The sequence below is a fragment of the Ursus maritimus genome, unplaced genomic scaffold (genome assembly GCF_017311325.1).
Source record: "Ursus maritimus isolate PB19 unplaced genomic scaffold, ASM1731132v1 scaffold_28, whole genome shotgun sequence".
Classification (NCBI taxonomy): Eukaryota; Metazoa; Chordata; class Mammalia; order Carnivora; family Ursidae; genus Ursus; species Ursus maritimus.
Window position 1 is genome coordinate 17,365,967 of NW_024425341.1, and position 24,404 is coordinate 17,390,370.

Here is a 24,404-nt window from a genome sequence, read left to right on the forward strand (position 1 = left end):
GACAGTTTGACTTCTTCTTTGCCAATTTGGATACCTTTTATCCCTTTTTGGTGTTGATTGCTGTTGCAAGGACTTCTAGTACTATGTTGAATAATAGTGGCGAAAGTGGGCATCCTTGTCGTGTTCCTGATCTTAAGGGAAAGGCTTCCAGCTTTTCCCCATTGAGAATGATATTTGCAGTAGGCTTTTCATAGATGGTTTTTATGAGATTGAGGAATGTACCCTCTATCCCTACACTCTGAAGAGTTTTAATCAGGAAAGGATGCTGTATTTTGTCAAATGCTTTTTCTGCATCTATTGAGAGAATCATATGATTTTTGAATTTTTCTTTCTGGATAAAATCTATGACACTGATTGATTTGTGAATGTTGAACCACCCTTGCATCCCAGGGATGAATCCCACTTGGTCATGATGGATAATCCTTTTAATGTACTGTTGGATTCTATTAGCCAGGATCTTGTTGAGGATTTTGGTGTCCATATTCATTAGGGAAATCGGTCTGTAATTCTCCTTTTTGATGGGGTCTTTGCCTGGTTTGGGGATCAAGGTAATATTGGCCTCATAGAATGAGTTCGTTAGCTTTCCTTCTGTTTCTATTTTTTGAAATAGCTTTAGGAGAATAGGTATTATTTCTTCTTTGAATGTTTGGTAGAATTCCCCAGGAAAACCATCCGGGCCTGGAGTTTTATGCTTTTAAATTGAACACAATTATGGGTATTCATCTGTCTTAAACTCAATCCTAATAAAAACACCTTAATCCACCATAGATTTTTAGAAATCTCTGAAATTTTACCATGTTTTTAATAATCACTCCTGATTCTGTATGTGTTTTTTTGGGAAACAATAATTTCATCTACTCTAAAGTGAAATATTTTCACTGAAAAGCAAAGATAGACCCTGTCAAGAGTATTGCAGAAAACTACATATGCCTGCCAAAGAGTTTCAACTTTCCCAGTGGGGCACTTAATAAGGTAATGAACCCAAATGTAAAGTGATTTTTTCTAATTGACTTAATAAGAGTGGGCAGAACAAGAAGGGTTTAATTGACAGAGAACCAGGTTGAACAGTGCACCCCTGCCAGATGAACATGTGGCAAGCACAAAATAATTTTAAGCTGATTGTGTGCTTTTGTAGCCCATGATATTTTGGCTTATTCGATATAGCACAGTCACTTTACATATTACATATGTAATATTTATTTACATATATTAATAAGATGTTATATATGTATATTTATAGTATATATTTATATACATAAAAGTTTTGTCTGTAGGTAAATCAGCATCCACATTACATGAAATATGGAGATGGCAGTAGAAGCTTCATTTTGCAGGAAAGTGTTGGTGGGTGGGCAGAGCTTATGTGTAATATGCTTGCATTGAAGGGGAAGAAGGTTGCCAGTGGTTTTCAAATCATTTCCCACAGAAAACCTTGTGAGCGCAGGTCGGGGAAGGGTTGCACAGCCCAGGGCAAAGCTGCTGATTCTCCCATTTCAAGTCAAACCAAAGCAGTATGTTTGGCTTTCATAAGACAGTCATGCCACTTACAACACAAATGAGAGCCATGGTTTACTGAAACCAGCATTTTCTAAACTTTTTGACTCACAAACTTATTTTAAATATTATTTTAATAATAATATATTGTTAATATTAAAAACATACTAATATTAATAACTATTATAATCTTATTTTAAAGAATTACAAACAGTTCCCTAATCTTTGTATTTTTTTTCTTTTTTTTTTTTTTTAAGATTTTATTTATTTATTTGACAGAGAGAGACAGCCAGCGACAGAGGGAACACAAGCAGGGGGAGTGGGAGAGGAAGAAGCAGGCTCACAGCGGAAGAGCCTGATGTGGGGCTCGATCCCATAACACCGGATCATGCCCTGAGCTGAAGGCAGACGCTTAACTGCTGTGCCACCCAGGCGCCCCTAATCTTTATATGTTATATGTTTAAGAAATTATTTTTTCTAACAATTTATTTTATAATATAGGAAAGCTCATTATATTTTTTATTTATATTTTAGTTTCACTTTTTACTATTTTAATAACTTCTGAAAATATTAAGAAAAATGTTGTTTCTCCACCTTTATATGTTTATAACAAGTAACGTGCCATATAATATGTAAATATATAAATACAAATATATATATATAAATTTTTTAAGATTTTATTTATTTGACAGAGCAAGCATGCACAAAGAGGGGGAGCAGCAGGCAGAGAGGGAGCCCAATGCAGGACTCAATCCCAGGATACTGGGTTCAAAACTGAACCAAAAGTAGGTGCTTAACCGACTGAGCCACCCAGGTGCCCCAAATAAGTAACTGCTATTTAATTTGCCAGAGAGTAATCCTGTAAGAAAAGCCTGACTTATTTAAGTATATATTCAAAAACAACCTACTATAGTGTTTGATGCGGTTTGTCTATATGATGGGTCATTTAAAATGGACCAGCATAAATTTATAACATACAAACATAAATTTAACTAATAAAAATAATTTAAAATTATATTAGGGTCAAAACCATCAAGAAAGTCAATATCAAGCACACGTGACTGAGTTTTCTTTCTTTTTTTTTAATTTAAATTTTAGTTAACATGCAGTGCAATATTAGTAACTGGAGTAGAATTCAGCTATTCATCACTTACATACAATACCCAGTGCTCATTATAACAAGTGCCCTCAATACTCATCACCCATTTAACCCATTCCCCGCCCACCTCCCTCCATCAACCCTCAGTTTGTTCTCTATCATTAAGAGTCTCTTCTGGTTTGTTTCTCTCTCTCCTCCTTCTTCTGTTTTCTTTCTTGAATTCCATATATAAGTGAGATTATATAATATTTGTCTTTCTCTGACTTATTTCACTTAGCATAGTACACTCTAGTTCATCCATGTCATTGCAAATGGCAAGATCTCTTCTTTGATGGCTGAGTAATATTCCATTGTATATATATAAACCACATCTTCTTTATCTATTCTTCAGTCGATGGACATTTGGACTTTCTCCATAGTTTGGCTATTGTTGATAATGCTATTGTAAACATCGGGGTACATGTATCCCTTTGAATCTGTTTTTTTGTATTCTTTGGGTAAATATCTTGTAGGCAATTGCTGGATTGTAGGGCAGTTCTATTTTTAACTTTTTGAGGAGACTCCGTACTGTTCTCCAGAGTGGCTGCACCAGTTTGCATTCCCACCAACGGTGCAAGAGGGTTGCCCTTTCTCAGCGTCCTCGCCAACACCTGTTGTTTCTTGTGTTGTTAATTTTTGTCATTCTGACAAGTAAGAGGCAGTGTCTTATCATGGTTTTGATTTGTATTTCCCCGATGATGAGTGATGTTGAGCATTTTTTCATGTGTCTGTTAGCCATCTGGATGTCTTCTTTGGAAAAGTGTTTATTCATGTCTTCTGCCCATTTCTTAACTGGATCATTTGTTTTATGGGTGTTGAGTTTGGTAAGTTTTTTACAGATTTTTGGATACTAACTCTTTATCACATATGTCATTTGCAAATATTTTCTCCCATTCCATAGGTTCTTTTAGTTTTGTTGATTGTTTCCTTCACTGTGCAGAAGGTTTTTATCTTGATGAAGTCCCAGTAGTTCATTTTTGCTTTTGTTTCCCTTGGTGACTGAGTTTTCTAATCTCCTTTAAGATACATTTGGCAGCTTTCACGCTGTTCTGCTGAAAGAGAAAACAAATGAATGGTTAATTTGTTTACTGATTTAAAAAAAAAAATAAAATGAAAACAGTACCCTCGTCTTCTTTAATATGATGAATTCCTAGGGCTCCCACCCGACGGCTGGAGAAAAGTTCTGGTAAAACATTCTATGCACTCATTCTAGACGGAGCGTGTTACCAATGCCAGCTGCTCTGTGTGGTGAAGGGTTACCTGATTAAGGAAATGAGCAAAAATAACAAAGCATCTAGTCAGGAAGTACTAATATGCCTTTTGAGAAACTGCCAATGACTTTCATTATGGAAGTAGAGGGCACTACAGTAGAAGAACTAACGAAACAGACAATGTCTGCCCTAATGTAAAACAAAATCACCTTCCCTCTTTCCCCTTACAGGGTTTGACTGAGCAAAAACTGCATTCTTGTTTGACGTGGGGATGGAGAAAGTGCTGTAATACCAAAAAGCATTTTATTATGTTATATGCAGTATTTATCAGAAGTTTATTAAATATAATTTTATATTTAGACTTGTGTGTAAAGAGTTTCACACCAAAAACTATTTTATTAGAGAGTAGGAGGAATGTATAGGCTTTCAGTAAGGAAAAAACTACAGCTAAAACTGCTGTTTTCTTAGAACAGTTAGTATTTAAATATCTATTGACTGCAGTTCGATCTCTCCAGGTAGCCTCTTCAATAACGAATTCGCTGTTTCGTGGTTTTGTGTAATAACTCCTACATGAGCTGAGATAAAAGAATCCCTTTGTTTATTTGAGAGTAAATTTGCATTTTCAGAATGCTTGCTGGTTATTTACTTTCTTTTGCAAATTAAATATATCAAACATATGAAGTAAAAGTTATAATGGAGAAATAGCCTGCTACTTAAGTAAATAGTGTGCCAGACAGACTTAAAAGCTATTGGAATTGTAGAGTGTGAACAATAAGTAGCACTTTATTTTTTTTAGAAAAAATTTTGTTTATTCATTTGAGAGAGAAAGAGAGTGAGAGCATGAGTTCTGAGGGAAAGGGAGAAGCAGACTCCCCACTGAGCAGGGAGCTCCACGCAGGGCTCTATTCCAGGACCCCTGGATCATGACCCAAGCCGAAGGCAGACATGTAACCAACTGAGCCATCCAGGCCCCCCAGTAGGTGGCACTTTAGCCATTAAATCTAAGTATGACACGCAATACACAGATATATGGAAAATAGATATAAGCATGTAAATAGTATTCAAATTCCTGGTACTGAAAGAAATAAAAACTTAAAAAAAGATAGTATTTTCTCTATGAAGTTGCTAAATTAAAAAAAATACGGTCATTGCCTGTTTTGGCGAGACTTTAGGGAAATAGAGTCTGTTCTGGTGCAGGGGAGAGCACATGCCGCTGCACTGTGTTATGTGACAGGTGTGATGTGATGAGACATATCAATGTTCTCAAAAATGTTATACACACTGGAGGAAAATTTTCAATGTGAATAGTATGAGGAAATAAAGATTCATGCAAAAATGTGGATTATTGATTTACATACAAAGATTGGAAAAGCATGTCTTTAATTGGCCTTTTATAAAACAGTTTATAGTGTGTACAAATGTTTAAAAATCTATGAAGCCATTGAAAATCATGCTTTGAAAAGTATATAATGGTTATTCCTTTTACTGAAATATTGCATAATAAACAGCATTCAGCCCACCTACATTCAAAGTAAGGGACTGGTAAATCACATAGCTAGTATGCCACCTCCCATACAAACTTTCTGATTCCAAAGCCCACTTACGCTCTTGATTACTTGCCATAGATGAAGAAACTAATGTTAGTGAACATAACTCATGATTATAATGATGATTAAGAGAGTCATATCATAAATACAACCCTAATATCTTAAGATAATTTCTATAATCCAGAAGCATGCTAAAATGAAATTACATAGGAGGTCATATCAATTAATCAAAAATTTTTATAGAAATGATTATAAATAAACACATCTTAGTGAATGACCTAAATCTCAGGAGTACTCAATAAGTCAAGGATTTATGCAGACTGCAAAGCCATCCATAGTCAGTATGGGAGTTTTTAAGGAAAACTTTTGCTCTTAATGATTTTTCTCAGTTTTTACTCACAGGAATGAGCCATAATTTCATTAAACAGAGCCATGTTGTTTATTTCTGTGTGTATATTTTACCTTCATTAATGATTCTTATAAACTATTTCAACAAATGTCTTTATCTTTTAAAAAGCTTCAGAAGTTTATATTTATGTATATTTTATGAAAGTTTCTTACATAGCTTAAAAAATTACTTTAAAAAGAGAGTACCTGGGTGGCTCAGTTGGTAGAGCATGCAATGCTTGATCTCAGGGTTGTGAGTTCAAGTCCTGCATTGGGCATGGTGCCTACTTAAAAAAGAGAAATTGCTTTAAAAAATTACCATTTGGGGTGCCTGGGTGGCTCAGTTGGTTAAGCATCTGACTCCTGATTTCAGCTCAGGTCATGATCTCAGAATCATGGAATTGAGGTGCTGGGCTTTGTGCTCAGCGGGAAGTCTGCTTGAGATTCTACCTCTCCCTTTATCCCTCCCCCTGCTCACGTTCCCTTCTCAAATAAATAAATAAATAAATAATAAATCTTTTTTAAAAAGTACCACTCAAGAATATTTAAATGAATAATATTTTTCTCCGAAACATATCAACACTATATTGAGTAATTTGGTATTGACAAGCATAGATACACATGAAGAAATGGAAAAGATCTACCATATTTAAACATATCATAACCTGAAAGACAACATTATACAACTGTAGGATTCATATGGTCCTCTTCTGAAAATACCACACATACTCAGTTTCTTTTCTTGTCCTTGTTCATCCAATCTATGCATTTCCTGCAAAATAGAATGTCAAAGGAATACATTGAAAATGGAAATGGAAATTGAAAATAAATTGAAGATGGGAAATAATAGTCATAGATTAAATCCTCTTATTTATATTTAAATAATTAAAAATAGAAATTTTTCATTTAAAATAGTGCCCTGGGGGTGCCTGGGTCGCCCAGTTGGTTAAGTGTCTGACTCTTGATTTCAGCTCAGGTCACGATCTCAGCATCCTGGGATAGAACCCCACATTCGGTTCCTCGCTCAGCAGGGAGTCTGCTGGTCTCCCTCTCCCTCTGCCCTTCCCCCTACTCACATGCTCACTCTCTTCCTCTAAAATAAATAAATCTTTAAAAAAATAGTGCTCTAACTTATTTATTCATGTATACAATGATACATAAGAAGTGATAGAAAGTTAGAAAGTAACATTTTGGAAGATATACAGTATGTCAGGCATTGTGCTAGGTGTTCAGGTATATGTTATGTTGGTCCCAGCCTATTGAGAGCCATGTTCTTGGCTAGTAATGGTGAAGGCTCTCACCCTGACTGGACTTCCTCCTAATGTGCCCCAGAGACATCTCCACAGCCCCTCATCACCAGAGCCAATGTTGTGGCTGGATTGGCCCTTGTGGTTCTTATTATGATTATAGGATGCATCTCAGCAAGATAATTAGGGAACTTTGAAGAATAAGATATATTATTCCCAAGTACTGGAGGGTATGTGACATGCCTGAGGGCTGCACAGGAAGATAGAGAGAGGGAGGAAGCACAGACCTGGTCTCTACCTTTATTTGGGTTGAGAGTTGGGTGTTTAGGGCTTCCTGGATTCACTTTTTATTGCAGAATTTAAAGCATTAGAGAGGAAATTAGTGCATTGGAAGGGAGAAGCTGGGTTGCTCAAAAGGTCAATAATCTAGGTTACTTAGGGGCTTCTAAAAGGGGAACTTCACAGGGAGGGGCAGCCTGGTTTCCTGTCTGGTCATTTGCTGTGTCCCACATCCGGCAATATGTTTATTTGAGGTGGATGTCTTTAAAATGGATGCCTTGGTGATCAAAAGCTCAGTGTCAGGCACTCACAATAAAAAACTTAACATCAGGCATTTACACTACACCGTGTCAACACATTTTATCTTGCTTAGGCAAACATATGTTATTTATATATCCCATTTTAGACATGAGGACCCTGAAGCTCAGACAAGTTATTTGTGCAGATTCACAGACATTAGGATTTGAGTCTGTGAAACTGCAAACCACACTCTTTTCCCTGCCCCACATTTGATGTACACTAAAGTGCAACTCAGTTAGAGGACTGCACAGTGAAAACTCCAGCTTGCTCCAGAGTAAAGGTCCTGAGAGAGGTTGCTATGTCTTCATGAATCTTGTTGAATGTTTATTTGAGTAGTATTTGAATATATATAATCTTTAGGGCATCACTGATAGAGCTGACATTGCCCTATGAATAATTTAGCATGGATGGTTGACAGGAAGGCTCTATTGTGTAGGGGCGAAAAATTTGCCACCCCAAAACGTGTCTCTTTGCAAGGGGATTACTTTGGCTGCTTATTTTTAAGAAACAGAATTTTTTTTTTCTTTTTCTTTTTCTTTTTTCTTTTTTTTTTTTTTTGCCTCCTACCTAACTACCTAAAAGAATTTAGATAGAGGATCTGCTCCAGGAAGGGAGCTATCACCATAGATAACTATAATATAATATGAACTAGGTGTAGTAAATGGGGAAGAACCTAGCAAGGCCTATTTCATCAGTCTTCTCAATGCCTCCATTGTTTCTGGATGACCCAAAAAACATTTGTTCATCAAATACTTACTCTTTCCATTCTTGCTGTAAATTTCCTTTTTTCCCTTTGAAGTGCCAAACTCTTTCCCCCTTTTCCTTAGTCCAGAATTGCAAGATAACTCATTTTCCCTGATGGTCTTTGGAATCTTTCATGTTTATGTGGATTTCCTGAAGGTACATAATTATTTTCATTTTCTCTTATTAATCTGTTTCATGTCAATGTAATACTTAGAACAGCCAGAAGAACCTTGAAAGACAGAGAAATTTTTCTTCTCCCCCAAAATTGTATAGCTAGCAAGAGCTCTTCCTCTAAAGTCTAGCGCTGGAGTCGGAATCCTCATTAGCTGCTAACTTTATACACATTCTTTGACTTTCCTGTGGCTTAGTTTCCATCTTTCAAGTTTCTCGTGAGGATTAAATGAATTAATAGATGTAAAACTTTTCAATGAGGGAAAAACTTTGTAAGTGCTGGATAAACATTAGTCATCACTGACATTATGGATTTTGTTTCCAGGGATCATAGCCTTATGCAAAATAAATAGCTTCTTAAGAAATTAGTTTGTGATTTAACACTCCTTACTTCCTGATGAGTGGCAGGCACCACTAATCAAGCATAGCACTCTTTATTTACATCCCGGCCTAGACAAGGCTTTAGGATCCTTACACTAAATGCTTCAACCAAACATCTAAGAAGTAATTGGGTTTGACATGTAATAGTGAACTTATTTGCCGTCCTGGGCAATAATTTTTTTTGTTTGTTTGTTTTGTTTTTGTTCTTTTTTTTTTTTTAATGTATAACTTTGTGCATTAAGAATAAGAGCCAGAGCCTCCTAGCTAGAATAAAACTACTTCAATACAGATTGACTTTATGATAGATCTTTCTAGAAGTTTAAGTGAGATAATTTCCATATGAACTAATGAAATGTGGTATATTGATCCACAATGAAACATGAATTTCTTTTCTGAATGATCCTTTAGGAAATTTGTCTCCATATACTATGTTCTCTAAAATTACAGTTGGTCTGGTCTCCTGCACTGCAGAATTGGTAGATTTTGTTTCCTTTATTCAAACTGTACTTCCTAGTTGTTTTTGTTTGTTTGTTTGTTTAGTTGGTGGCTAACTAACTTTTTCTTTAGTCTTTTCTTTGCTAGAGTCTCTCCATGTGGTTTTGTGGATACCTCTGTTAAAGTCTTTAACTACATTATCATCGCTTAGTAAATTTTCTCTCTAGCCATATTATGGACTACAATGAAAGAAAATTGCTTCTGTCTCTATATTCTAGGAGCCTAGAATGGTCCTTTGTGTGTAGTGCATATTCAGTAAGTATTTTACTCAATGAAGTTCTGATGACTTTACCTAAGTCAGATGATACGGATTCTTCACACTTTTGCTCTGACTTTACATCCCTTCTCATAATTTTTTTTAAAGATTTTATTCATTTATTTTGAGAGAGAGAGACAGCCAGCAAGAGAGGGAACACAAGCAGGGGAAGTGGGAGAGGAAGAAGCAGGCTCCTAGTGGAGAAGCCTGATGTGGGGCTCAATCCCAGAACCCGGGGATCACGCCCTGAGCTGAAGACAGATGCTTAACGACTGTGCCACCCAGGCGCCCCCTTTCTCATAATTTTTTCTAGCTCCTTTAAATGATTTGGATAGCTAACATCTACTGCTTTAGACACAAATATATCCCTAAAACTCTATCAGCTGTTATGCTGAAATTATGAAATCTTTCCCATGAGGTTAGCAGTATCACATCATTGTTAAAAAATCTTTATTTTATTACTCTAAGGATATAACTATAAATTAAACCTTATTCTTGCTCCCATTCTAGGATAGAAATATTTTTACTGTGCTATTATCTGAAGATGGAAATTCAATCATAATTACGGGAAGAACAAGGACTTTGGTATTAAGAAAACTCTTATTCAGCCTTCACAACTCAGATATCATTTTATGCACCATTTCTTGTTTGCTTATTCCATTGGGGATTCTTTCCAGTTGCTTTGTGGCTTCCAAGTCTTGTACCAAGTCATGCGGTTTTTGCATGTACCACTGTATACTGTAATTATTGTTTTTAATTGTTTTTACTCTTTGGAGAATTTTAGGTTCACAGCAAAATTGGGCAGAACATAGAGAGACTTCCCATATGCCCTTCCCCTAGCCTCCCCAGTACCAACATCCCCCTCTACAATGATTCATGTGTTAAAATTGGTAAATCTACACTGACACATCGTTATCAGCCCAAGTCCCTAGTTTACCTTATCTTACCAAAGTCCCTACCTTACCTTAGGGTTCACTCTTGGTGGTACACATTTTGGGTCTGGACAAATGTATAATGACATACATCCACTATTATAGTATTATACAGAGTAGTTTCACTGCTCTGAAAATCCTCTATGCTCCAACTATTCATCTTTGCCTCCTTCCAGACCCTGGCTGTCATTGATCTTTTTTACTGTCTCCATTGTTTTGGCTTTTCCAGAATGCCACATAGTCAGAAATACATAGTCAGAATACATTATGTAGCCTTTTCAGATTATCTTCTTTCCCTTAGTAATAGGTATTTAAAGTACTTCCATGTCTTTTCATGGCTTTATAGTTAATTTTTTTTTTAGCACTGAATAATATTCCATTGTGTGGAGTACCGCAGTTTATTTATCCATCCACCCCCTGAAGGACATCTTGGTTGCTTCCAGGTTTTGGTGATGATGAATAAAGTGTCTATAAACATCCATGTTCAGGTTTTTGTGTGGATGTAATTCATTTTCGTGTCCATCTCCTTAACAAAAGTGTGAGCTCTGTGAAGACAGCTTTCATCTTTGTTTCTTAAACTAAGAACGGTGCCTGGCACAGAGTAGGTACTCGGGAAACTTTTGTTGAATTGAAAATGTGTGGCAAAGTGAATGGAATAAAGAGGCACACATTCCATTTCAGAACACTTGCTTGCTTTGAATGAGAGTACATAAAGGATTTCTAATTCAGGATGATCTATTGTAACCATCTCATGGAAGCCATTATTTTCAGAAGGCATGATGATAGCTTTGCTGTGTTGAAATAGATTTATAAAAGCTTTGGCTTAAAACTCTGCTACTCAAAGCATAATAAAAAATTGATAAACTTGTAGAGAAACAAAAATGGGATTCAGTATTTTTTCTTATTCTACAATGGATAAGGGATTTCTGGATTGGTCTTTAAATACTCAAATAACATTTTCCTCTCATGAGTAAAAGAAAAAAAATATATATATATACGTATTCTAAACTATTCACTGGGGAATTGTTTCAAAATTGCAGTTGTCATACTAAGGTTCTTTGATTCCATTTTAAGAGCCAATCTAATTTTTAAGCTCTCACATATATGCATGTGCATGGGTGCACACACACACACACACACACACACATACACACACACACATACACACACACACACAAAACCTCCGTGTGGAGGATATCCAGCAAAGCTTCACAGAAAAAAAATTACATATATTTGGAATATGGCCTAAATACAATATTATGTAATATTGTCCTAAATACATGCACATATGAGCATAAGGTTTGTTTCATAAATAAAATCCCATTTTTCGAATGCTAATACTGATATGTTTGAACTCCAGTTTTCTAACACAAGGTTATCAGAATTTTCAAAATTATTAAAGTAGAATACCAAAGCACATTGAATTTTTCCTTTTGTTTATTGCTTGGTTTTGTTAGTATATATATTATATGTAGACTATGTACAAATCAAAGTTTGTGTCACAAAAATATCAAAGTTGAGAGGCTAACCATTGTGTCTCCCAATTATCTCTGGTTAAACACTGGTGTTATAATAGGTAATTAGGTTTCATGTAGATGGCGACTTCATCAAAATGCAGGAGAATGTTCTCTGTTTGCACGTTTATAATCATCTAGAAAACTTGAATTATGAAAATGTTTGCAACCTGGCCTTTAAATTTTCTTGAATTTATTCTAAATGAATAGAATTTGGAGGATTTACAGACCTTTGAACACCATGAAAATATATGATTTTGTTTCACTAATGTATGAAGATGAATGATATAGTCTTTGGGTTAGATATGGAGATCTCATCTCATAAATAAAAGTACCCAATCCTTGCATCCAGAAAAGGAAAAAATGAAGCTATTCATAAAAGTTACCTCTGAGATCAACGTACTTGGCATTTATAATATCATTTGATGGTTTATATTTTATTCACTTGAATCAACATGACTGAAGGGACCTAGGAAACAACAAGGAAGTTTATTTAGAAAATGTGTTTCATATAGTGAGGACTTCAGAAGAAAACAAAGAGCACACATGATTTTTTAATCTTCATAAAAGCTGTAGAATGGCTAGTCCAAAAGATGAGAAGCAAACTTTATTTAGGGCAATATCATTCTAAATTCTGATGGAATTAAATTTTTCTAATGTCTTATAATTATGATCCAAATTCATTTTATTTGACAAGTTAAGGGACATTTGGAGGAAAATTTTATGATCTCTAGAAATAGAGCAAAACTGCTAGGCAACATTGCATAATGATTAGGAATATCAGTGTCTTTGCTCTTTTTTCCTAGCCCTTTATCCTTGTTCAAGATACTTACCATGAAGGCAATAAGAATCCATACCTTGTAGGTTTGTTGTGAAGAATAAATGTGTTAATAAGTATTACGTGCTTAAAACAGTGCCAGGCATAGGATAAGCTAAATAAATGTATACTATAAATAGATATGACATTTCAAACATAAATTATGAGACAAGGTTGTTGCTCTTCCCCCTTCTCCCTTCTCTCTTTTTAAGAATTACAGTCACAAATTAAAACTAGTATAAAAAACAAGTGATGTTGATTTATAAGGACAAAGAATTTAACATATTTTTGAACTTTGAAGACATCGTCTGATATTGACCATATCTGAAGTTACAACTTCATCTCTTGCAATATATTCAGATCTATTAATGGAATTCTGCTTCCTGTTATATAACTTCTCTGCCTCTTTAAGCATAAATACTATATACAATTAGAAAGTAGGCTACCTACCTGCAAGTATTCTAGAAAGGCAGAATTTTATTCAGAATGTGTCTAGCTCAATACAGCTTAAACTATAAAAACATCAAGATCTCCCAGTACCATAGTGTCATTTATACAGTCGTTTCTGAAAAATTATTCTTTTTCTTATGTGATCAAAGACAAATTTTGATTACAACAAAGGATCCTTTTAAAATTAACAACCCTAAAATACCTTGCCCATTTGTGTTACATAAAGCACTGGGATATTGATTAATATTCTATGGAGAAGTGTTCTATAGAGATATAATCTGATATTAAACGGAGATATATAAGTTTTTTTTTTTTTTATTCCAGGATATCTTGGAATCTTTAAAAAGTCTGTGCACATCGTTACTCTGAAAGAGGAGGATCAAAAATTTATGTGACCAAAGGTGTTTTTTGGGGGGTGGGCGGGAGTAAAAGAAGAAACAAAAACATCTCATGAGGTTAAGGTTTCACAGAGACAGTACGGTTTGGTAAACTGCCATTTTGTGCCATATCCACTGTACATACACAGGCAACTAGAGACTTCATTTCAGGTACAAAACAGTAATAATGACAGTTATTCTCCTCTGTGATTCTATGAACGGTACACTCTTTAGCCTGGAAGCCATTTTCAACAGACATTAAAAGAGTATTAACCATGAATAAACTAATCATGGAGTAAACATAAAGAGTTAGGTTTTGGCTTTCTGATATTCATGTGTCTCCTCAAAAAGAGAATTGTACAGTGATAAGAGAAGCTCACTGTTGAACTTTATTTCAAAGCTAGAGTTCCTTATGGCAAATAACAAACTACATTAGAGAAATTCTGCAATGTCTTTAGTTGCACAATACAAGGTTGTTCATGGAGACAATAACTGAAGCAGGCACAGAGTTCCAGAATCTTTATTAGCGAATAGCTTGGACAATGAATTTCTCAAGCCAAGCTCTGATTGGCAATCGAGTCCCTTTTATAATGTCACAGCTGTGCACCAAGCTCCAGTGGTATCTGAGCACAGCTGGGATCTGACAATATATATAAATGGGAATTACTGCACTTTTGTTTGAACTTCTTCATGTCTTACTTTGAGGCACAATAGCAAACTTTTTGTCTACAATTTTTATCTTAATCTGTGATTTGTGTTCCTTTTCTTTCTGGAAAAATCTCCCATGTCGTCATGACAAAAATCTCCTGATGATTATTAAAAAATTAAAATTTTTTCCTTCACCCAGAAAATGTTAGTGCTTGAAAACAAGTAGAAAATTGTAGAACATTCAGAAATCACATTCTTTTTTACCATCTTAGGTATTTTCTTTCCGAAAAGAGATCAAACATTTTTTAAAATGTTGAAAGGAAAAATCAGGTAGTGTGAGAATTTCTTCCTTCAGAAGAACCTAAAAAGAAGTTTTGATCATTCATATTAGGCTTTAATATAAACAATAAAAATCCAAATTCTCTATATGAGCTCTATTGTGGAAGCGAAAAACTCGGAAAATTTTGCTTTATAGGATAGTCTAAGAACCAAGTGCATAGAGTAAGACCTTTGAAATTTTAATTTTATGTTTTAGGTTTTTAGGATTACTTTTGAGGGGACAAATTTTGAAGCTAGATATATGAAACTCTGTGATGATATGTAATACTTTTGCATGGTCTAAAGCATCAGGTAAAATTTATATATACTAAACAAAAAGTAAGACTAATAGATAAAAGCATATATCAGATAATTTGATATAAACATTTCTTAGTGTTACAACTTAGAATTACTTCACATGTACAGATGATACCCAGGGAGCACAATTTAAAGAAACAAATGTTTATGTCTGGTACTTTTCTCTATAATTTCTCATCTCAAATATCAGAAATTGTTTTAAGACTAATTTTCTTCACATACCAAATGAGAATGTGGTTTTAAAAATCAAAATCTAAGGACACCTGGGTGGTTTAGTCAGTTAAGCATCCACCCACTCTTGATTCTAGCTCAGGTCATGATCTCAGGGTTGTGAGACCGAGCCCTGCTTTGGGCTCCTCACTCAGCAGAGAGTCTGCTGGAGATTCTCTCCCTCTCCTTCTTCCACCTCAAATAAATAAATAAAATAAAGTAAAATTAAAAACCTAAATGCTTGCTTGAATATGAGGTCCTACATGGACTATTAGCAGCTCTGGAGTTCTGTGTTGGGTTGTCATTTTATCTGTGGTGGCTCCTGAGAAGACTTTGACCACTGTCTGCTTTTTTTCTCAACCTGTGGTTTCTTAGCACTCTCGTTGACCATCTTTTCAGCCTCTCCACTTCTCAGCTAGCCCAAGAAAAACTGCTTGAGGGGGGAAAGGTTTTATTTTCCAGGTTTTTCTGGCCTTTAAAACTATAGGAAAAGAAGTGAAGATCCAATTATGTGTCTTCAAAATGACAGCCTGAAACTCATGTGTCTCCTTTGTCTCAATTAGAAAAAAAATACATTTCTCTCTTAAAGGTTGGAGAGAAAATGGGAGCAGGTGGTATCAAACCTCTCAGCTATGTGAACATATAAAGTTCACATTATTTTGTTGAACTTGCTCAGTCTTCTTGGTTTTGAAACTCAAACTTCTTAGAGCAGACCACAAATTCCATTTCATTTAATACATTTAGTCAGGTTGAATAAGATTATGCTAAATATTGTCATGAAATTGTGAGTCTCTTAGGTAAGTTTTCTGTTAACTCTAGATGGTAGTATTATTGGCCACTGCCTAGTTCCAACTTTTTGCTCAAATCTTTGCTTAAGACTTTGTTGGAAAATCACATTTCAGAGAACTGCCTTCATCACTCTGTTACTATTGTGTTATTACTGCTTCTGGTCCTGGTTACTGTGTTGTCTTTTATCTGCAGCACTTAGCACCTCCTGACATACTATATAAATCACTTATTTAATGTGTCTCTTGTTTCTTGTCTCCGTCTCTCCCCTGGCTAGAGAGTAAACTCCACAGAGCCAGGGAGTTTTGTTGATCTTATTCATGCATTTAGCTCAAGCATCTAAAAAAAAAAAAAAAAAAAAAAAAAAAAGCCAGGCACAGCCACACTAAATATTTGTGGAATGAAAATCTGTATCAATTTCCCATCAAATCTATGCCTCTTTAAACAGTTGTAGTGGTGGTTTATTTTTTTCAGCTTATGTAACCCAAAGAAGGCTTTGGTTCTACTTAAATTTGTTAATACTTTGTTACCATCGTATTTAGAACTACCAAATGCAGAATTTACTGAACAGTTGTCTGTTTATGGTGCCTGGTTATCTGCAAAGTCAGTAGTTGAAAGCATTGTCACATATTATCCAAGATATACTAATATACAAATAAGAACCATCAGTGAATTACAAGTCCAACTTCTTTGGACATGTAAAAGCCCTAGAAATTTGAGTGTGATATTCAAGTTACTATTTTAATTGTTCTCCTTCTGGTATTCTTATGTAAGAGCTTAAGTGTGATTTATCCTGGTTCCTGTATTCCAGACTCTGTAAGCCTCCATTTAACTTGGAGGCCAATGCCTTATCAAACCAGATTGGGAAAATTTTCCTAATGCCAGGGAACTCAACAGAGGAAAGAAGGAAAGCAAGTCAGGTCAGTATTTGGAAAAGGGTAGACAAGTTAGTTTTTCATATTTTGGCAGGCTCACAGGGCAGATGGGATTCTCCCATAACCTTTTTGTCTACTATTTAGTACTGTAGGTATGGACACACCAAAGTTTATGCTTCTCAAATTCTCTATGGTATGGAACCACTGGGAAAAAAAATCCCAATCTATTGCATACCAGTGCTGTAAGAAAGAAGATTGAAATGTTGCATCATCATTGAATTTTTATAGACATCTTTACATGCTTACTCTTAATTTCTGCACTTATTTAGTTGCGTAGTAACAACCAGTTTAGACGTTGGCATTGGATTGAGCCCCACACTGTCAGTGTCATCAGCAACCACACACGGAGAAGTAATCCATGTGTCTATTAATCATCCATCTTAAAACACTGGAATAAAGAAGAAGGCCAAGCAGAAGAGGTTAGTGTGGAGATGAGAAGGCACACCTGTTGGCATGTTATTGTCCCCAATTTGAGGGCAAAATACAAATATAGTCACATTTCACCTGCCCAAGCTGCAGTAACAGGACACCCTCTCTTCTAAAACCTAGTCATAAACCAAGAGGCTGCTGGAGAAAGCTCATCTGTCTGGGTCTTCTGCACCAAAGCCATGAACTTGATTGACTTCAGAGAAGAAGTTCTCCCTCAGATGCTATTTAATCTGTTTCATGTCTAATTTTCAGCAAGCTTGATTATCTGATTTTCCAGCTCATAGACTGGAAACAGATGATGACAGCTGGCAGCAGGAAGAAATAGCTGTTCCTGTTCTCTGGCAACTGGAAGAGTTGATAACTGACTGAATAATCAGACAAAAGGATGAAGAAAATGCACACAGTGGTCCAGGGCCATGTAGTGGGGGGCTGACAGTTCCTATCCACCTGTCCATGGCTTCATGTTCAAGCATGTGACTCTCCTGTGTGCTTGCTGTGAACCTCCTGTTACTTGAACTCTGCAGGTCTCACCTTCATGTATGAAATGTGGAAAATATCTTGCAGGACTGTCTGAATGTCAATATTTATTGAAGTACTTTGCAACCGCTAAAATAACTGTACAAATGAAAGGTATCATAATTATTTTTATGTTTCAGCCTAGAAAATTGTGTTTAGTATATTGATCCTGTATCATCAAGATAAGTTACATTTTGTTCTATACAAGATACTACTTAAGTCATTATAAAAACAGCTCAATCTAAATTTCTGAATGTCATTCTTAAAGCAGCGCATTTTACTAACTGAAACATTCACTATCGCATCATTTAATGAAACATCTAATAATTTTGTATTATGTATATTTTTTAACAAAATGAAAAAAAATTGAGTAATTCATTTATATAGAATACTTCATTCCCTGACGGTGACAGATGGTGGAATTTGGAATTGCCAATGTTACCTTCAGTTCACCTTAACATTTTTTGAGCCTGCCTCATTGTGAATGACTATATAGTACCCTCTTGGCCAGTTCATGGTATTACAAAGCCAAAATATGAAAGGCAATTTACATGCAAGCTTACATTTCTATTTTATTACCATATTTCTATAAAATGGGGTCATCAGAATGTTTCTTGGAAGGGTTATAATATGAAATGAGTCTGAGAGAGAGAGAATAATATTTCTGTCATCACAGAGAGTGCTTTCTACACATAGAGGGCTTTCTAGTTAGCCATAGGGGTCTGGGTAATGGGCCAGAGGTGGTAATGCTCATTTGCAAATTCTAGGAACAACAACAAAAAATATAGATCATTTGGATAGAAGGGATAAAGATTTAACAGTGAAAGAAGGGCATGAAGACAAACCTTTTTTTTTTAATTTAAATTCAAGTTCGTTAACATATAGTGCAGTATTGGTTTCAGGAGTAGAATTTCACGATTCATCACTTATGTACAACACCCAGTGTTCATCCCAACAACATGCCCTCCTTAATACCCATCACCCATTTAGCACATCCCATCACCCACCTCCCCTTGAACAACCCATTTGGTCTCTATATTTAAGAGTCTCTTAAGGTTTGCCTCCCTCTCTGTTTTTATCTGATTTTATTTTTCCTTCCTTTCCCCCGTGTTCATCTGTTTTGTTTCTTAAATTCCACATCCATGGAAAACAGTGGCGGAATGTGAGTCTTGTGGTAGGAAACCGGACACAGATTAACAACTCATATCACATGAAGAGTGGGTTGTGTTCTCTAAATCCACTGTTTGTTTCTTTCTCCTCTTAAGTCGCTCTGTAAGAGTTTTTCAGTAGGTTGGTTGAGAGATCTCAATTTCTAGCCAGTTGCTCTAAAGTGAGTAAGTCTTGTTAATTCACTTTTTGACTTAGAAAGTGGAAGTCAGAAGGGCGCATAACCTCAGATAAGCCAGGAGATTCCAATCTATATGCAGTGATTGAGGTTCTTGAACACAAGTCTGAACGGGTCTTTCCCAAGCTCGTAGGAGAGTCAAGGCAATATTTTATCCTGTCGTAGATAATGCCAAGAGGTCCGAATTCATCATTCTCTTCAGATACTATCAAACTAATTTTCAGCAAGACATGAAGTGCAGTTCTTTTGCTTTATTCCACAGCTTATGGAGTTGATATCAATTCTAAATCTATCAGAATTACAAGCACAGAAATATTTAAAAATGATGCCATTTTAAATATGGCTAATTTTTTAAAGAAAATAGCTTCTAATATTGGACTATTTTATTAATTCTACTAATACTTAAATCCAAATCACTTTAGACAGGTGAACTTGCTGGGTTGAAAAACTATCAAAGATTTGTGCATATATAATATTTCTTTAGCCTGAAATATTTATGAATTTAAACATTAAAAAAAATTTTGCAAAGAAAAATCAATAATTCTGAATTTTTAAGCTATTATTTGATTTTTGAGAAACCACGTTTTTTTGGGGGGGTGGAGGGGAAGACAGACAGGGAGAGAGAATCTTAAGCAGGCTCCATGCTCAGTGTGACCTGAGATCACAACCTTGAGATCATGACCTGAGCCAAAATTAAGAGTCAGACACTTAACAGACTGAGCCACTCAAACCCCCAGGAAACCAAAAATTCTTTAAATGTAGATGGTTTTCCCAAAATCCACTAAAATTATCACTTTAAACTGACTTTTTAAGTTTTACCCCAAAATTGATGTAAATGAGGTCTTCTTTATCTATAGTAAGACTCTGAGAAAACAAGTATTTAAGTATGAATATTTTAAATAAGCACTGTTATGTTAACTTCTTTTCATTGTTTATTAAGTTGTATTAGCTAGGAACTTGACAGGTAGAATACTGACTGTAAATATTTTATAGTTCAGATAAATTATAATTCATTCTGTTGATTACTGGTGATGCCAATCATATTGTTTAATATTATCCTTTTGTACACTGTAGTAGAATTGTATATTTGAGTTAGGTGACTTCAAAAGTCAGAGTTAATATTTTCTGGTGTCGAATTGACAATGGGTATGTTTTAATTAAGAATATTAATGAGAGCCAGAAAACCTGATAATGTACATGAGAACATCTCCATATGCGCGCGTGCACGCACACACACACACACACACACACACACACACACACCTCTTTCCCCAGCATTGATCTCCATCTCAGTTCCACATGAGGTAGTCACTTAATCAGCGTGGGAGATTCAGCTGCACGAGCCTATTCCTGTATTGTTCAGTAGGACAGATGTCTCCAATTACTATGGCAATGTGCACCTTGGATGAGTCAGAGGTGAAGTGTGTGGGATTTTTAATTGAATTTATTTGCATCGAATTATTTGCACTGAGCAAGCCAAGGAGAAATTGCTGATGGCTGATCTGTAAGAAGTAGACTTTGGAAGGCCTTGTGGGGTAGCATGACTCAGCAGAGATGATCTTCTCAGTCAGGTGGCCTGATGACATCCGATCTGGTTTGAGGAGTCTGATCTCTTCTAAAAAGTACAGTGATATTGATAGCTGCTGCTATAATCTATTTTGGCTCCTGTTACACACTCATAAAATATATTTATTTATGTAATAATGACTTGCCAAGAAAATCATATATTCAGTTTTATAATATGTAAACCAATGACTCTAAAGTCTACATTTGTACCTCTGACTTCACCCCTGAATTCCCAGCAAATCAGCACAAGTCCACTTGAAATATCCAGTTATCTGTCCTTAACTCTAATGTGTCCCAAACAGAACTCTTGCTTCCTGATTCCCCCAAATCTGTTACTCTCCCAGTATTTCCTCAGAGAGTCCTGAGATCTCAAGCAATTGATAAAGAGATGCTTGAGTCAGATAGTTGGAGTGACAAAGGCCAGGCTTGTTAGTGATCAAAGCTAGGTCAGGGGACATGCTTAGCTGTGGAGTCACAAAGAGAGTCCTGTGATGACATCTGTGACCTGCATCCTGACTACCTCCCTACCTCCGTACAACACACAGGCTGGAGGTGCAGAGAATGTATGCCTTCTGAAGCCAAGCAGACACAAAAAGCAGAAAGTAAGGAACTAACTCCCCATACTTTGCTTCTCCCAAATACACCAATTGGGTAAGTCAGACCTCCTCCCCCAAAGAGGACAGACAGAACTGAGGGCAGAGGCCTGCTTGAGTGGAGGGCCCTTGATGTGCAAATGTGAACCCATGAGAAAGCAAGTCCCTCCAACATACATTTTCATAGTGAATGGCTCTAAACAGCTCGGGCGCGTAAGCCACACATGAACAGTGTCTTCGATTCCTCCTTTACTCCCCATCTGCCCAAACCAAGTTCTGTTCTCTTTATCTTCAAGACATATCCTAAATTCTTCCACTTCTCTGCACCTGGAAAATTGCAGTAGCCTCATACAGACCCCCCGACTACCATTCTTTCACCTCTGTCATCCATTCCCAGCACTGTTAATCCTATCAAATCATATTCCTGTTTAAAACTCTCCATTGGCTTTTCAACTCCTTAGGATGACTCAGGAACCTCTATAAATCCTCCACCTCATCTTCCGCTCCTACCTTCTCCCCCTCCCGCACTGAGTTCCAGCATACTAGTCTTCTTTACATTTTTCCAGTGCAGCAAAATGCTCTTGCCTTAGGGCCTTTGCACCAGCTCTTCCCTCTGCCTAGACTTCTTTTGCACCAGATCTCTGTAGCTGATTCCTTTTTTGTATTCAGGTCTCAGTTTCCCTTCTTAGGTGTTTCCTGACTATCCAACTAAGAGTAGCTGTCTGAGCATTTCCAGCCACTGTAATACTTACTCCTACCTGCTATTTTCTTATTCATTTATTTTCATTCATTGCTTCCATCCGTCCATCCATTCATTGCTTATTTTCTCTCTTCTCATCTTAAAACGAGCCTTCTTGTATATTGAAGATATCTCTGAGCTTACAACGGTGGCTGTGAGATAATGAAATTTGAATATTGTGTGCTGAATGAATAAGTGTGTGTGTACAGGATGAAATACCTCTGAAAGATGTAGGCTTTGTCCTGGGGGGCCTTGGATGGGAAGAGAAAATTGATATGACTGACTTGTGCTTAGTGCCTGATAGCATTTCAGTATCAGTGTCTTAACTGGAATTCCTTTACATAGAGTTTTGAGTTTTATAGTGGTGAGAGCATTTATGAAAAGTAAGTTTGGCTTCTAGATTAGTGGAGCCCAAGCAGCTGTGCAGTGCCTCTCGACAGGGATGAGATGTAAGCGAGGTGTGAGTATCAATTGGAACTTAGGCTGTGTCAGCCTCTGAAATTTGGGTCGGCCTTTGGACCAGAACAATAGGCTTTTATAATTTTTTATATGTGGCTGAGAGGCGTGCTAAGACAAAGGTCAACCTGCGTCCAGGGCTGACCAGGCATGACTGTACACTTTCAGGGAAGCAGTACGTAATGGTGACAATAGAGACCAGGTCTTGTCTTTTTTTTTTTTTCTTTCTTTCTTTCTTTCTTTCTTTCTTTCTTTCTTTCTTTCTTTCTTTCTTTCTTTCTTTCTAAGATTTTATTTATTTGAGAGAAAGAGTGAGTGAGAGAGAGCACAAGCTGGGGGAGCAGCAGAGGCAGAGGGAGAAGCAGACTCCCTGCCGAGCATGGAGCCCGATGTTGGGCTTGACCCCAGGACCCTGAGATCATGACCTGAGCCGATGGCAGATGCTTAACCTACTGAGCAGACACTTAACTGCTGAGCCACCCAGGCGCCCCATAGAGACCATCTCCTGTCTTGACTATGTGCCTGGTGGCCTAAGATCCCTGCATATATTGTCTTAGTGAATCTTACACAAAATTCCTCTGCAGTAGGAATAATTATTACTCCAACCTACTGATGAGGCAACAGGGTCTTAGAGAGATTAACAAATGTATCACCTAACTAATGTTTCCATGCCAGGATTCAAATCTAGGCTTGAATCCAAAAATTGATTTTTTAAATAGTATATCTCCAGATAATTTTCAAGGGTACTGGGAAAGGTTCTGTGAGGCAGCTTATTAGGCATTGTGTTTTCTGATCCACTACAAAGCCCTGGGGGATTCTGAGTATCCGTTGTAACTGTAGAGCCTCGGTCTGGCTAACCCCACGGAAGAAGTTGACTTATTCTAGCTCCCTTTCCCTCTCCCTCTCTTCCATCAGTCAAGACACACTCCTTTGTGATCTTACCAACAGAGTGCATCGGCGGAGAAAGCCATTTCCCAGCACCTCCCTACCCACCACCCCTACCCCACCCCCACCCCCACCACGTAATTTCCCTGGTGAAGCAGTCACGCATGAGGCTCATCCTCTGCTTACTTGCCTTTTAGAGCAGGAGCTGCTCTGAATGTATTCGCTGTGGAAAAGCAGTGAAGCTTGCGGAATGGGTGGTATGTGAGCACATGTAAGTCGTTACTACAGAAATCCCAGAAATATTTGGGGGAACGTGTGTAGAAGGATGGAATCCCTGAATGAACTGCTAGGGATAATGAGACCCATGAATTTTACTTCTTGTGATTAATTTACAGATATGGAGGCAGTGATTTTTTTTTTTTTTTTTTTTAACCAAGAAAGGCTGTGAAGTGAATAAAAACTTCTAGCAACTGGAGATACAGAGAATAAGAATTTTTGCTGGGGCGCCTTTGTGGCTCAGTCAGCTGAGCATCTGACTCTTGATTTTGGCTCAGGTCATGATCTCAGGGTCGTGAGATTGAGCCCTGAATTAGGCTCCATGCTGGGCATGGAGCCTGCTTAAGATTCTCTCTCTCCTCCTCTCTCTGCCCTTCCCACCCTACTCACAGGCACACTCTCTCACTCTCTCAAGAAAAAAAAAAAAAAAGAATTTTTGCTAATAATATTAGTCCTCATATATCAGAAAAAGTGGAAATAAGAAGAAAAGGGAGATGCAGAAGCAGCAGAAAATCATGATGAGACCGTCAAAAAAGAGATCGATACGTGACAAATAACCAGAAGTTGTCATACATTGCTAGACAGGAGGTGCTATGGCCTGAATGTTTGTGTCCCCCACAATCCACATGTTGGAATCCGAATGT